We start from the raw sequence: 16,160 nt of genomic DNA, 5'->3' as shown, positions 1-16,160 counted from the left end.
CCTAATTCTTATGTTCTTATAACAAAAGATATGGAATTATTTTGCCACATTTACAAATCAAGCTTAACCACTTGTTTTCTGTTTCAAAGAGGATACCTTCGCTCTCGAACAGAACCTTCCAAACATGGTATCAAACTTAGACTCATTCAAGGCTGTTCCTGAGGAAAGATTTCCTCCAAGGGATGCCCTTGATTTCCATTTGAACTCTCTACAACCTCAGACTATGTGTCTGCCTGACTCGGACTCAGACTTAAATTCTAACTGTCTCTTAGACTTGTTTCCAGTACATTTGATGAAGGATTTGCTACTGGTACTTTACATGTAATAAAACTATCTGATGAGTCAGAAATAATCGAATTATTCCAACCTTCAACTCCTTCCACGTCTGTTGGTGAAATATGATCAATGTGAATAAACCTAACCTGTTCATAATCAAACATCTTGACCAAATATGTGCGAGTACCACATATCTTCACTACTCTTCCTGGTAACCACTTTACCATATATGGTGATAGTTCTTCACTCTCACCTTCTGATTTAATTTCACGCTTCTCTCTTTTACGCTGCCTCTATCATGATTCTCTTTCTGTCTTCATTGTTTCTCTTCTACGGACTGTGCCAAGTTTGGTTTTAACAACTGGAATCTGGTTCGTGTCTGTTGTTTGAGAAACAACTCTGCTGGTGTTCTACCAGTAGTTGTATGAGGAGTTTTACGATATGTAATTAGAAAATTAGCCAATTTGTAGTCCAATGACAACTGTCGTTTCTTTGGATTTGGATCCAACATCTGTTTGATGAGGACAATTTGTACTGTGTGCTCTGCTGCAGGGTGCATTTGAAGCAGGTTGTTTCGGTGGAACCTTGGTATGTTTCACACCATTTTTGCTCGTGAACTGTGCAAATTCTTCTGAGCAAAATTGTGGTCCATTATCAGAAACAATTTCTTCTGGGAGGCAAAATGAAGAAAATAATCTTCGCAAAATGTCTAATGTTTTACTTGTTATTTTCTGCATTGGAAACACCTCGATCCACTTTGAATGGCTATCAGTCACAATGAACAATTGTTGTCCTTCTAGCTCAGCAAAATCGATATGTAACCTTTGCCACACCCTGGGAAGCTATTTCCATGGCTGTAATGGTACGGGTGGAGGTTTCTTGCTGACCGATTGACATGTCGTACACTGACTGACGATCTTTATCTAGACCTGGCCACCATAAGTAACTGCGTGCAAAACTCTTGGTCAAGCATATTCCCAGGTGCTGGTCATGAAGACCTCCTAATAATTTGGACTTGAATTTATTTGGTATAACCACTCTTGCACCCCACATGATACAATCTTTATCGATTGATATTTCATTCCTATATTTATATTTGCAATATAATCATACACCTTTGACATAACTGGGTCATGTTTGGTTGCTCTACCAATCTCTTCAGCTGTGACTGGCAGTTCATCAATGTATGAAAAATAGAACACTTCTTCCCTATTGGGTGTAACTTGTGATGGGGATGGCAACCGAGACATAGCATCAGCAATACTGTGATCAGCTAATCATCTGTATTCCATATCATATGTATATGCTGACAAAATCAAAGCCCATCTCTGTATTCGGGCTGCAGCTAATGTTGGAACTGGTGACTTTGGATGGAGGATTGTTGTCAGGGGCTTATGGTCTGTAATGATGGTAAACTTAGGACCATACAAGTGTTTGTGGAACTTCTTGACCCCCAAAATTAATGCCAAATCTTCCCTTTCGATTTGCGCATAATTACGCTCACTGGCACTGAGACTGCGTGAAGCAAAAGCAATTGGTCTCTCCTCCCCACTATGTAGTACAGGAGAGATCACTGCCCCAACTTCATATGGAGAGGTGTCACATGCTAGCTTGATCTCCTTAGATACGTCATAGTGAACTAACATGGTGCTCTCTACCAGTTGGTTTTTACATTCCTTGAATGCTGTGTTGCATTCTTCCACTTCCAATGGGCCTGTTTTTTTCATTGTTCATTCAGTGGATGTAACACTGTAGCCAAATTTGATAGGAACTTCCCATAATAGTTCAAAAGACCCAAAAATGATCGAAGTTCATTGATATTATTGGGAGTGGGTGCATTTCTGATTGCATCCAGCTTTCACTTGGTTGGAAGTAAACCATCTTTGTCTACTCTGTGCCCTAAGTACTCCACTGAGTTTTGAAATAACATGCACTTGTGAGCAGTCACTCATATTCTGTGCTTCTCTAGCCATCCGAGGACTTCATTCAATATGTTATAATGAATTTTCCTGTTTGATGCTGAAATTAGTATGTCATCTAAATAACATACTACCTCTTCAATACTTTGCAAAATCTGGTTCATCACCCCTTGGAATATGGTGGGGGTGGAAGACACTCCAAATGGTAGCCTATTAAATTGATATAGGCCTAGATCAGTATTTATAGTCAAGTATGACTTGGACTCCTCATCTGGTTCAAGTTGTAAGTAGGCATTCGTAAGATCTAACTTTGAGAAAACCTGACCACCTATCAGTGTTGTGAACAAATCTTCTATATTCGGCAATGTATTGGGGACATTACCCTCTAGAAGCTGGTTTACGGTTACTTTATAATCACCACACAATCTTATCATACTATCGGACTTAGGGTGGAGCCCAATTACATAGATCTATCTTAGAGATAATGTTCTCAGTCTCTAGTCTTTTGAGTTCTTGCTCAACTTTGTGCATATGGTACGGGACGTGGCTTGTATAAACTAGTCTAGCATCCTTCTGTATCCTGACACTCGGCTTGAAGCCTTGAATTGGATGCTTGTTTCACAGAACACCTTCGGATACTTCTTGATAACATCATCCTTTGATGCAAATCTCATTTCAACACGAACAATCTCACTCCAATCCAGCTTCAGTGATCCCAACCAATTTCTTCCTAGTAAGGCAGGCTTGTCTCCTGCCACTACTAAGAGAGGCAAGCTCTGAAATTAATTCTTGTATTTCACCAGTACGGTGATATGACCTACCACAGGAATGTTCTCTCCCGAGTAGCCTCGCGGCTCTATCTTGGCGTTCTCCAGTGGGAAATTATGCAATTTGTCGAGGTATTGCGAGTCTGGTACTACACTCACGGATGCATCAGTTTGATTTCCTTAGTTCCTGCAACATCTATGTGGATGATGATATTTTTTGAATCACTGTTCGATACCTTCGTGCTCCTGATGATGTATAGCTCTAAAACTTCCTTGGCCTGTTGTTTTTCTTCCATATTCTGGAGATTTCTACTTATAGCTTTGAAAGTTGTTTTACTCTTCAGTCGGCATGATGCCCAATTTTCCTGCAGAAGAAACATTCTGCCTTCACATATGGACAACTTTGAGCAATGTGTTGTCCCTGGTACCGATAGCAGGACTTCAATGCTCTGTTACCATTGCCAGTTGCTGAGACCTTGGGGCCCAACTGCCTTTTACTTTTAACCTGCAGGCGATTCACCTCGGTTGTCTGAGGACTGGAAATAGTATGAAATTCTCGGGAATATTGGTCGTCCATGTCCATTGACATAGCTGTCTGACAAGCTAAATCAAAAGTCAAGTTAGGAGTTGTCAATAACTTCTTCTGATCACATCATTTTTCATTCCACAAACAAAGCGGTCATGCAATGCTTGGTCCTGAAAGTTTCCAAAATTACAGTGAATAGATAGCTTTTTTAATGCTACAATGTACTCACTGATACTTTCATCAGTTAACTGATCTCGTATTCTGACGCGATAGCTTTCAGCAATTTCCAGGAGCTCAGGACTGCAGTGCTGTTCTAACTTAGTTATAATCTGCTAAAGCGATGTGTCCTTTGGTTTGACAGGCACAAGCAAATTTTTCAGGGTTTCATACACCTCGGGCCCTGCTTCAGTTAAGAAAATAGCCCGTTTTCTTTCCAACATCACTCAGTTATGATTTTCATCATCAGGGACTTTGATTATACTATTTGCGGTGAAAAATATTTCTAGCCACTCTACATACACTCCGAAACTTTCACGGTCACATTGAAACTCCCTCAAGCACCCTATTATTCCCATAGGTGTGGCCATCTGGACTCTTGACAGTTCAGCCAAGTGTGCTTGTAATTTACCTTGGATTTTTAGCTGTTAATCAAAACAGAGAAGCTCTCAAAGTCTCTCTGTCAGTTGGCTGAATCATCCACCAACAAAAATTTCAGCTAGATTATCCGATTATCCTATCCTTCATCGCCAATGTTATGTTTTCAGTATGACCTCACAAACACACAGGCTTTAAGATGGCTGATAACTTCAGGAATCACTCAGGTGACCTGACCTATTTAATCTTGTAAACAGCAATGGCTGCAATGCCACAGTAGTCCACTGGGTGACGCTATATATATATTACATTGATAAACACAGAGAGACACTGAGATACCGGAGGCACTGAGCGACAGAGAGAAAGAGAGAGAGACTGAGACAGAGAGAGAGAGACACTGAGAGAAACTGAGGTACAGGAGGCACCGAAGGACAGAGAGAGAGCGAGAGAGAGAGAACAAGAGAGAAAGAGAGAGAGACAGAGAAAAAGAGAGCACGACACAAAGAGAGAGACAGAGAGAGAGAGAGAGACAGAGACAGAGAGAAAGAGAGCCAGAGTCAGAGAGAGACAGACAGACAGAGAGAGAGAGAGACAGAGAGAGAGAGCGACACAGAGAGAGCAAGAGAGATAGAGAGAGAGACACTGAGAGACAGAGAGAGAGAGAGCAACAGAGAGAGAGAGTGTGAGATAGAGAGACAGAGAGAGTCAGAGACAGACAGAGAGAGAGACAATGAGAGACATTGCGAGACAGAGAGAGTCAGAGACAGACAGAGAGAGAGACAATGAGAGACACTGCGAGACAGAGAGAGACAGAGAAACAGAGAGAGACAGACATACAGTGAGGGGCACAGACAGACAGAAAGACAGTGAACCCCCCGTCACAAACACTCTGATATACCAGTGTACTATATGCAGCAAACCTTTATTTCTCCAGCCCAGTTGGTGTGTGTATGTCCCGAGCTCGCTTGCCATGCACATTGTACATTAATATCACTGAGGCAATTTATGTATTCACCACTCTACCTCGCTCTGTTGGCCTCTCCTTGATTATTTATGCTCCTATCCACCTACATCTGTTTATCCATTACGCCACATTGTGTTGCCTATATATGCATAAAACGTGCATATTATTTACAATCTGGCTGATTCTAGTGTAGGACCGGTGCATAGACTGCTTGCCGTGTGGGCGACACTGGGCAGCGGGTGTGTGCGGTAGGAGCTGGAAGGTTTGAGAGACGCGAGAGTGAGCTTTCAGCACCAGGCTGGCGGACAGCGTCCCGCGGTCTGTGAGCGAGACAGGAGGTGCTGGGGACACAGGAAGAGCTGTCAGTAGAGAGAGTTTTAACCACTGATACCGCACCAGGGCTGTTCGGGGAAATGTCGACCCGAGAGTGTCAGTAAACGCTCCCAATCCTGCAGTGATTGTCTCTCCCCTCCCTACATACACACACATTCACTGGGCGCCCCAAAAACACAAGTCTGGCTCCCCCCCAACGCGGCTCAAATCCATCCCACTGCCTCCGACACAACGCCACACAATCCCTCGTCTGTTGGCTAGCAAGGAGCCGCCTCTTAGTTCGCCGCATACCCTCTTCACTGCAACACAGCACATCCCCAAATATAAGCGCACCTCACCAGCACGCTCTCCGTCTGAGAGCAGCGACCCTGCTGCCTTTCAATTCACCGCACACCATGCGCCTTGTGTCCAAGAGCCCCTCAACATACAGGAATCTCTGCAGCCATTTGAAGCTCTAGAATGCACAATAGTGCCCCCCGCCGCTCTCTGTCAAAACCACATAATTTACCAGCACTCCCTCTCCTTCCGAATGTCCTCCAACACCAGTACCCCTCCTGTCCACATTTTTGTTCAGTGCTTCCCCCACCCCCTGAATTCAGGAGAAACTTCTTTACCCAGAGAGTGGTGAGAATGTGGAACTCGCTGCCACAGGGAGGGGTTGAGGTGAATAGTATCGATGTATTTAAGGGGAGGCTAGACAAGCATATGAGGGAGAAGGGAATAGAGGATTATGCTGATAGAGTTAGATGAGGAAAGACAGGAGGAGGCTCGAGTGGAGCACAAATGCCGGCATGGACTGGTTAGAAACATAGAAAATAGGTGCAGGAGTAGGCCATTCGGCCCTTCGAGCCTGCACTACCATTCAATAAGATCATGGCTGATCATTCACCTCAGTATCCCTTTCCTGCTTTCTCTCCATACCCCTTGATCCCTTTAGCCGTAAGGGCCATATCTAACTCCATTTTGAATATATCCAATCAACTGGCCTCAACAACTTTCTGCGATAGAGAATTCCACAGGTTAACAACTCTCTGGGTGAAGAAGTTTCTCCTCATCTCAGTCCTAAATGGGCCAAATGGCCTGTTTCTGTGCCGTATATCCCGTGTAATGCAATCTTACATCATTATTAAGAACCAGACACCTAATTTCAAGTGAAAGCTGCCACAATAGAATTTAAAAAAAACAATTTCAAAGCCCGTTCATAGTGTAAATGCCCAGGTTTAATAAATAAAATCGATAAATTATAACCAAAGAGATGATCACAGGATACTTTGTTTTTAATTCCCCCTCCTCTCTGTAAAGGTTTACGCTTTTCATGATCGAGGCACAGCAAGAGGCCACAGACTAAAATGGTTTAAAAGAAAACCTGTGGGACTGTTGGGCTGGAGAAAGGGCACCAGCCCGAGGCCGGTGGTGACTCAGAACTGATCAATGCGATTTCTGGGATCAGGCGCGAGACCCAATTAACATCGAGACAAAGAGTTTTGATACAATAAAGCAGAGGAGCCCAAGGATTAATTGGCCGGAGGGGAAAAACCAGTTCCTTATGGAGACTACAAGTCTGCGAAAACCCAGAACCACAAAGGATCCCACAAGGCATGCATTTTTGGATAACGGGGCACAAAAGATGAGGAGTTTTGCCCTGTCAATTCCGTGTGTGAATTGTGGCCATCCAAACAGATCCAGGCCCATCATCACAGCCATCGAGACTCATTCAGACACAATAACAGAAAGCAGCCCAACAGGAGATGTGTATATTCAAATGGATATATATGTAAGAGCTGAGAATAAGTGAGGAGTAACAGGAAGAAGGAAGAAACAGCAGCTCAGGGGAGCAGGTCAAAGGAACAAGGACCATGAAGCAGCAGCAGGGACCCAACACCTTCCCTAGCTCCATGAGCCTACAATCCTTAGCAGCAGCAACTGGCTGGATGGGTGATTGTATGTCTTCGATCAATCTCTATGTTCTGTAATTTTTAGTTGATTTGTGTGTAATAAAACTAAGTTGGATTTAAGCCTAAACTTTGCGTTATGTGGAATCCTTCCTGTAATTCCCGAGGTCTATGAATCAAAGTAGAGTGGAAAACGAACACCCTACATCCCCTGAAGACACCGACTCATGTCGGGGTACAGTTCCATAGAGAAGCTTCTTTCACCAGAGAGTGGTGAGAATGTGGAACTCGCTGCCATAGGGAGGGGTTGAAGCAAATAGTATAGTATTGGCTCTACTCAGGTACTCCCTCAGGTGGCCAATTTTGCATGTATGAGTCTCGATAATGATTTGGAAGGCTATTCTACCAAGGACACCATCGCAGGTGAGTCTCATTGCCCCCTGACCTGACATGGAGGCGTTCAAAATGATTTGATAGAGTCGATCGGGAGAAACTGTTTTCACTGGCAGGAGGGTTGGTAACCAGAGGACACAGATTGTAAATAATTGGCAAAAAAGCCAGTGGGGAGATGAGCAGACCTTTTTCTACACAACGAGTTGTGATCTGGAACGCACTGCCTGAAAGGGCGGTGGAAGCAGATTCAATAGTGACTTTCAAAAGGGAATTATATCTCTACTTAAAAAGGAAAAGTTTTGCAGGGTGATGAGAAGAGAGCGGGGGGAGTGGGACTAATTGGATCGCTCTTTCACAGAGCCGGCACAGGAACGATGGGCCGAATGGCATCCTCCTGTGCTGCAGTCGCGAGATCAGAGCAGCTGTTTTTCTTTTAGACGCAGGGGCTAAAAGATGCCGAGGCTAAAGTGCTGTGTTCTACTTCTGCTGGGGGCCCCTTCATGGGATTTTTATCATCATCATCATCATCATAGGCAGTCCCTCGGAATCGAGGAAGACTTGCTTCCACTCCTGCAGTGAGTCCTTAGGTGGCTGAACAGTCCAATACGAGAGCCACAGACCCTGTCACAGGTGGGACAGATAGTCGTTGAGGGAAGAGGTGGATGGGACTGGTTTGCCGCACGCTCCTTCCGCTGCCTGCGCTTGTTTTCTGCATGCTCTCGGCGATGAGACTCGAGGTGCTCAGCGCCCTCCCAGATGCACTTTCTCCACTTAGGGCGGTCTTTGGCCAGGGATTCTCAGGTGTCAGTGGTGATGTCACACTTTATCAGGGAGGCTTTCAGGGTGTCCTTGTAAAGTTTCCGCTGCCCACCTTTGACTTGTTTGCCGTGAAGGAGCTCTGCATAGAGCGCTTGCTTTGGGAGTCTCGTGTCTGGCATGTGAACTATGTGGCCTGTCCAGCGGAGCTGATCGAGTGTGGTCAGTGCTTCGATGCTAGGGATGTTGGCCTGGTCGAGGACACTAATGTTGGTGCGCCTGTCCTCCCAGGGGATTTGTAGGATCTTGCGGAGTCATCGTTGGTGATATATCTCCAGCGATTTGAGGTGTCTTCTGTACATCGTCCATGCCTCTGAGCCATACAGGAGGGCGGGTATTACTATAGCCCTGTAGACCATGAGCTTGGTGGTAGATTTGAGGGCCTGGTCTTCGAACACTCTTTACCTCAGGCGGCCGAAGGCTGCACTGGCAAACTGGAGGTGGTGTTGAATCTCCGCTTCAATGTCTGCCTTTGTTGATAAGAGGCTCCCGAGGTATGGGAAATGGTCCACGTTGTCGAGGGCCACGCTAAGGATCTTGATGACTGGGGGGCAGTGCTGTGCAGCGAGGACAGGCTGGTGGAGGACCTTTGTCTTAGGGATGTTTAGCGCAAGGCCCATGCTTTCGTACGTCTCAGTAAATACGTCGACTATATCCTGGAGTTCAGTCTCAGAATGTGCACAGACGCAGGCATCATTTGCATACTGTAGCTCAACAACAGAGGTTGGGGTGATCTTGGACCTGGCCTGGAGGCGGCGTAGGTTAACCAGCTTCCCACTGGTTCTGTAGTTTAGTTCCACTCCAGCGGGGAGCTTGTTGACTGTGAGGTAGAGCATGGCAGCGAGGAAGATTGAGAAGAGGGTTAGGGCGATGACACAACCCTGTTTGACCCCGGTCTGGACGTAGATTGGGTCTGTAATGGATCCGTTGGTAAGGATCACGGCCTGCATGTCATCGTGGAGCAGGCGAAGGATGTTGACAAACTTTTGGGGACATCCGAATCGGAGGAGGATGCTCCATAGACCCTCGTGGTTGACAGTGTCAAAGGCCTTTGTAAGGTTGAAAAAGGCCATGTATAAGGGCTTGCGCTGCTCCTTGCATTTTTCCTGCAGCTGTCGCGCTGCAAAGATCATGTCCGTTGTGCCCCGTAGGGGACGAAATCTGCACTGTGACTCCGGGAGGAGCTCCTCGGCCACAGGGAGAAGATGCTTGAGGAGAACTCTAGCAACAACTTTCCCAGTGGCTGATAGCAGGGAGATTCCCCTGTAGTTGCCACAGTCGGACTTGTCCCCTTTTTTAAAGATGGTCACAATCACTGCATCTCTGAGATCTCCCGGCATGCTCTCCTCACTCCAGATGAGATAGATGAGGTCATGTATCCGCACCAACAACGCCTCCCCGCCATACTTTAGCGCCTCAGCAGGGATTCCATCCGCTGCCGTAGCTTTGTTGTTCTTGAGCTGTTTTATGGCTTTTCCTCACCTCGTGCAACGTTAGGGTTTCACTGAGTTGGTGGCGGGTCGCATGCTGCAGGATGGAGTTGAGAACACTCGAGTCAAAGGCAGAGTCTCGATTGAGGAGATCTTCAAAGTGCTCCTTCCAGTGGGCCCTGACAGCCTTGGTGTCCTTGATGAGTGTTTCCCCGTTCTTGGCCAGCAGTGGGGTGGGGCCTTGGGAGTTTGGACCATAGGTGGCCTTGATTGCGATGTAGAATCCTCGCACATCATAGTTGTTGGCCAGCTGCTGTATCTCCTGTGCTTTCTCCATCCACCACCTGTTCTTTAGGTCCCGGGTTTTTTGTTGGACCTCAGCCTTGAGCCGCCTGTAATGTTGCTTTGCTGCTCCCGAGTTGGGTTGTTGCTTGAGGCTCAGAAATGCTCTGCACTTGCGATCTATTAGTTCTTGGATCACCTGATCATTTTCATCAAACCAGTCCTGGTGTTTTCTGGTTGAGTGACCAAGTGTCTCTTCACAGGCACGGTTATGGAGGCCTGGAGGGCAGGCCAAGCACTGTGGGCATTCAGGGCCATCAAGGCACGCCAGGTTAGCTGTGAGGCACTGGCTGTATAGGGCTCTCTTTTTTTGCGGCACTGCTTCTTCTGCTGTCCCCTCTGCTTTGGGGCTATGTTGATGTCGATGATTGATCGGATTAGGCGGTGGTCCGTCCAGCAGTCATCAGCTCCTGTCATGGCGCAGGTGATGCGCACATCCTTGCGATCCCTGACTCAGACGATGACATAGTCAAGCAGGTGCCAGTGTTTGGAGCGAGGGTGTTGCCACGATGCCTTGTATTTGTCCCTCTGGTGGAACAGGGTGTTGGTGATGAGGAGTTCATGTTCTAGACATTTTGTCAGGAGTAGGGTACTGCTGGAGTTGGTTTTCCCTACCCCCTCTCTGCCAATGAATGGTCAAAATTCACAGAAACCCCCTTCCCCCCCCCCCCCCCCCTCCCCCAGTGTTTGGGCTCATTGGAAAGGAAATTTAAGTTGGGACTATCTACTGGAAAGTTTGAAATCCTAAAGTGCTTATGGAAGAAACTACAAAAATTAATCGAATTTTGGACTTTTACAAGACAAATTCAAGTCTGTGGGCGGGCCTAAAGAACTAAAGAAGCCCACTTGATTATTGGAACTGTCTGGGTGTTGGGACTAAGGTAAATTGTCTGGAGGAATGGATATTCAAAAACCCTTCTCAACAAGAGACATTTACATTACAACAATAACTCAGAGATGGCCAGTCATCAAACTAAACTGAGAAAAGCCATCTTCAACATGAATAAGAACAAAGGGCCCACTACAGCCTGTATGCAAAAAACCAAGCACAAAAGGACATTGTGATTACCAAGCTAATATTTCTATCAGGAAACAGACTTAGAAATGCAACCCACCCAAGACATATTAACTTTTAACGAGCTCGCCAAAATATTACAAAGAAATGTCAAGCCCGTCAAATTTAAACAAAGAATTTTGGACTGATTTGGCGTGAAGATTAGGACAACTCCAACCATATAACTGGCCCCCTGTTTTAACAGAGGCTAGTTTGCTACTACCTCATGACACGCTTTGCCATACAACCGAGAGTATATCATCAGAAGGGAGAGAAAGCAACGCGACAGTTGTAAACTAACTTCTCCAGCCTCGAAGTCCTGAAGTCCTGAAGGAAGGAAGAACATCACCATCGTGGCAGCAACCGACCACAGCCAACGTGGTACCAACGAAAAACCACCGCGATCGACCAAGCTCAAAACAAAACTCCAACAGAGAGAAACCGAAGAATCGAAAGTTTCCACTCTACAATCTAAGTCCTGACTACCAACAGGTGAAAACATTACCTAAAGAGACTTTGAACCTATTTCTAACGAAGGAAACTGGGTACTTACCCCATAGATCCAAGACGCGCCTTACCGCATCAGCGGACTCAACCTAACTGAAGATTGCGCCGTAAGAAGTCTTCTCCGATGTTCGGGGTACGGCAAGCAGAACCTACAGAATTCAACAAACCCCGAAATCGCGAACTACCGCTAACTAACCAGAAAGGATTGGTAAGCATAGTCCCTGACTGCCCTGGGGTCTAACTTAGCTAGGATTAGGTATTGGGAGGTGGGAGGGATAAATTTTACTGTACCCCCCTTTGAATGTGTAATGTATTGTTCCTTATTCGAGTGATTATAAGTTTGACATTGTATTTTCTTGTCTGTAATAAAATCAAAGTTCTTTTGCATCAAACCAGTTGTCCTTTGCACTTTATCACACCCCCAAATAAACCCAGAGTCTAGAACCCAAGGGAGAGGGAGCCGCTCAAGTAGGTCAGAGGTAAACCTGACCCCCGGGACCACCCGTTACAAAATGATGACCGCGGCAGGACTCTGGTACAAGGGGTGTGATGCGGAGAGTGCTGGTTTGGGGCAAAGAACCAAAATGGAAGAGAGGATTTCCTCCTATGTGTGTAAGAAGGTCAATGTCACTAAAGAATGGGTGCTTGGTCTACTGCGTGTTGAGCGTCCAGCTGATGCTGCAGCCCAGTGGACAGCAAGCAAGGATCACAAAGAAGCAGTAGAGAAGGCAATTTGGTTGGTCTGTCTACATCGACAGGTCCAACCCCTAGACAAAACCAATGAGACACTACAGGCAGAGTTATGGGAATGCGCAGAGAACTATCAGGAGAGGGCTATGGCAGAAGAAAGGTTATGGGGAGAACTCTGTAAGCTAAAACAGGAAAGGACCCAGATAATGGAAAGGTTTAAAAACAGTCAGGACTATTTTCAATGTCAGGTTACCGAGGCCAAAAATAATGAAAAGTTACTGCGGGAGGAAAGCACTCGCCTCACCCTACAAGTAAAAGAGCTCCAGGAAAGATTAAAAGATGTGCGAGCAGCGTATAAAGTAGCTAGCACTAATGGGTTTGTCCCTGCCAGCAACAAATCAAAAGTTTAAACCTTGCTCTGTCCAAGGCAAATGGCATGGTATGCCTAATAAGCCCGGGTACGCCCCAGGTAAGCCTGGAAGAGAAGGAAGAAACTGTTCAGCCACCACCTGTGGCACCGGTGACTACACCGGTACAGCAGCAGGAGGGGCGAACGAGCTGTGAGGCAGACAGGGATAGCGAACCACCACCACCTGTGGTGCTGAGTTTCAGCTCGGCTTGGCCGCAGGGAGGAGAGGGAGGCGAGCCAGAACAGGGACAGCCAGAACCAGGGCCAATGTGCCCGGTCCGGCAACAGAAGTTTGGCCCGCCCGCCAGTGCCGGGGGTCCAGGGCCCCTGGAAAGTCAGTTTGTGATCCCCCATACTCCCCAACAGCTTAGGGCTATGATAAGCCACTTGGGAAAGCTAACTCAAAAGGGAGACCCCTCAGTCCACTTTATGGAGGTGGAACAAGCAGGGGATATTAATGGGTGCGATCATGCAGAAATGGCAAAGATGCTCCTCCTATCCCTGAACAGCAAGCTGTACCAGTCCCTCTCTACTGAGAGCAAAAGGGGACGGAGAACACTTTCCATTGTCCAGAAAGACATTTTAGAACCATGGGCTGCAATGACGGGAGTCCCTTCTCCAGAGTAGAGAAAACAGTGCAGCTCACAGGGGAAACCCCACAGGCGTTCGCAGACCGACTGTGGCCTGTGTACCAGAGCGCCTGTATTGGGGACATTGACCGAGATAACTTAAGTCCGGACGAGTTAGCCCACTGGCTCCGAAGCCTAGTGGCTAGCAGTTTACCCCGAATAAAAACCAAGGCTGAGGCCTGGTTCGACCAAAGAGATCCCCAAGCCACCGAACAGGGAGTGGTTCGGCAGCTGACCCTAGCAGAGGGACGGAAGAGTTCCCACAAAAGGGAAGGGTCCACGAAATCCGACCTAGCCAGGATAAGAGGGAATGGCGCCACGAGGGGGGCAACCCCTCCGATACAAAACGTACCTGCTTTGGGTGCAGAAAAAGTGGGCACTGGAGAAAGGATTGTTGAAATCCTTGGAAGGATAGCGCAGGAAAGAGTTTTCCAGCCCCGGCCAAAAGGGCCGAGACCGATAAGCCAGTCCCTCCCCATTCATTCGATACCTTGCAACCACACTCCGAGCCATGTTAGATGGCCTGGAAGGGTAGCCACTGCCACCGATACCGAGATCCCACCTGCCCCCTCCCAACCAAAACCGTGACTAGGACAGGCGCAACCTGTCCACCTGTGTGCCCTTGAGTATGATACGTGGGGGAGACTGACCGTTCAGATGGAGGTGGAAAAGGTGAAAGGGACTTACCTACTGGACACCGGTGCCTCAAGCATCCTTGTCTATGCAGCTAAACCCGCCACCTCACCTCTGTCTTGGTGGGTTTCACGGGCACTGAACAGACAGGCTCATTCACCGTTCCGCTCTCCATTCATTTAGGTGCACTCCACATTCAGTGGACTTGTGCCCTGATGAAGTGGGAGCAGGAAGGGAGAGGGATCCAAGGGGCTGACTTCATCCTAGGCCATGGGATCCTAGTGGATTTAAGAAACCACTGTCTTTGGGCGTCAGTCTGTACGGGTCAAGAGAGTGAGGTGATGGTTATCCTAGGAAAACAGGGCAAAGGGACGGTGTGCACCATGAAACCAAAGGAGGGTTACGACCTTGAATCGCTGGTCAGTAACACTCCGATAGAGTACCAAGAATATGTGAGGAAAAACCTTGCAGCTTTTGCCACTCACAAACACGACTGTGGGAGAATAAATGGGGTCGAGTTAAGCATAGATGGAGACCCCATGACCCGACCACAGAAACAGTACAACTTCCCCAGGGAGGCGGAAACAGACATGGAAACAGCCTTGGGTTTTCTGGTTAAACAGGGGGTATTGAGACCAATAGCTATCCATGTGAACTCTCCATTGTGGCCGGTTAAGAAACCGAACAACTCCTGGAGAGCCACGGTGGACTATCGCGGTATTCAACCGTAACATCCCCGCCTGCGCACCCATCGTTGCTGCTGTCGCCGACCTCATTGGAAGTATCCCAGCCTCCGCGACCACCTTCACGGTGCTGAATATTTCCAACGGGTTCTGGTCCATACCTTTAAGAAGGGAAGATCAGTACAAGTTTGCTTTTACCTTTAAAGGGCAGCAATATACTTGGAACTGTCTCCCTCAGGGCTTCCACAACAGCCCCATTATTTTCCATCAGTGTATGGCCAACTGTTTAAAGAGTTTCAGCAGACCCCAGCAATTAGTACAGTATGTGGATGACCTGCTCCTGTTCACCAATGAGGGGGAGAAGCATGGCCGACTGCTGGCTGAACTGCTGGATCTGCTGAAAGAAGAGTTTAAAGTAATCCCTAAGAAGGCACAGATCGGCCTGAAGGAAGTAAAATTCCTGGGACTGGCTGTGCGCGCTGGGGAAAGAGCCATAGACAAAGCTAGAAGGGAAGCAGTGCAGAAGTTACCTGCCCCCAACACAGTGACAGGAGTAAGATCTTTTCTAGGGCTAACCAGGTACAGCAGAGATTTCATTGAGGATTATGCAACCACCGCAGCCCCTCTGCTCCGACTCCTGCACAAGGGAGTGGAGTGGGAATGGGACAAAGATTGGGAGGCAGCATTTATCCAACTCAAGAAAGACCTGCAGACCGCGCCAGCTCTAGGGGCCACAGATGGGGGTAAAGAGTTTTTCCTGGAGGTAGCAGCCAGTGGGGACAGCCTGAGCGCAGTACTGCTCCAAGAGCAGCATGGCCAGCTGAGGCCAATGGTCTACTCCTCCAGGATACTCACGGATGTGGAGAAGGGATATTCCAACTGTGAGCGGCACCTCCTAGCCACTCACTGGGCTGTGAAAAGATCACTGATCTTCACAGGGGGATCCCCTATCACACCCCTTACCCACCATACGCCCACCTAAATGCTCCTGGATGGGAGAATCAAGGACGGGTCTGTGAGCAGTGCCCGCATTGCTCGCTGGACCCTGCTCTTCTCTCAAATAGACCTAAGGGTAAAGGGTTTCTGCGAGCCAAGACTCGCAGCCAACATGATTTATTCAGGGACAGCCCACTGGTGTTCCGTAGAAGGGGTATGGGAAATTAACATAGGCTTTCGGGCTGGGTTACACCACTCAGGCCGAGAGAACTATGTGGACGGTTCAAGCACGGTATCTGCGGGTGAACGACTCACAGGCTGCGGAGTTTATGACCCCGAGGCAGGCATTGCCCTGGCGAATAAACTC

Source organism: Pristiophorus japonicus, chromosome 21 (assembly GCF_044704955.1).
Source record: "Pristiophorus japonicus isolate sPriJap1 chromosome 21, sPriJap1.hap1, whole genome shotgun sequence".
In the NCBI taxonomy this organism is placed as follows: Eukaryota; Metazoa; Chordata; class Chondrichthyes; family Pristiophoridae; genus Pristiophorus; species Pristiophorus japonicus.
This window is presented reverse-complemented; position numbering follows the sequence as displayed.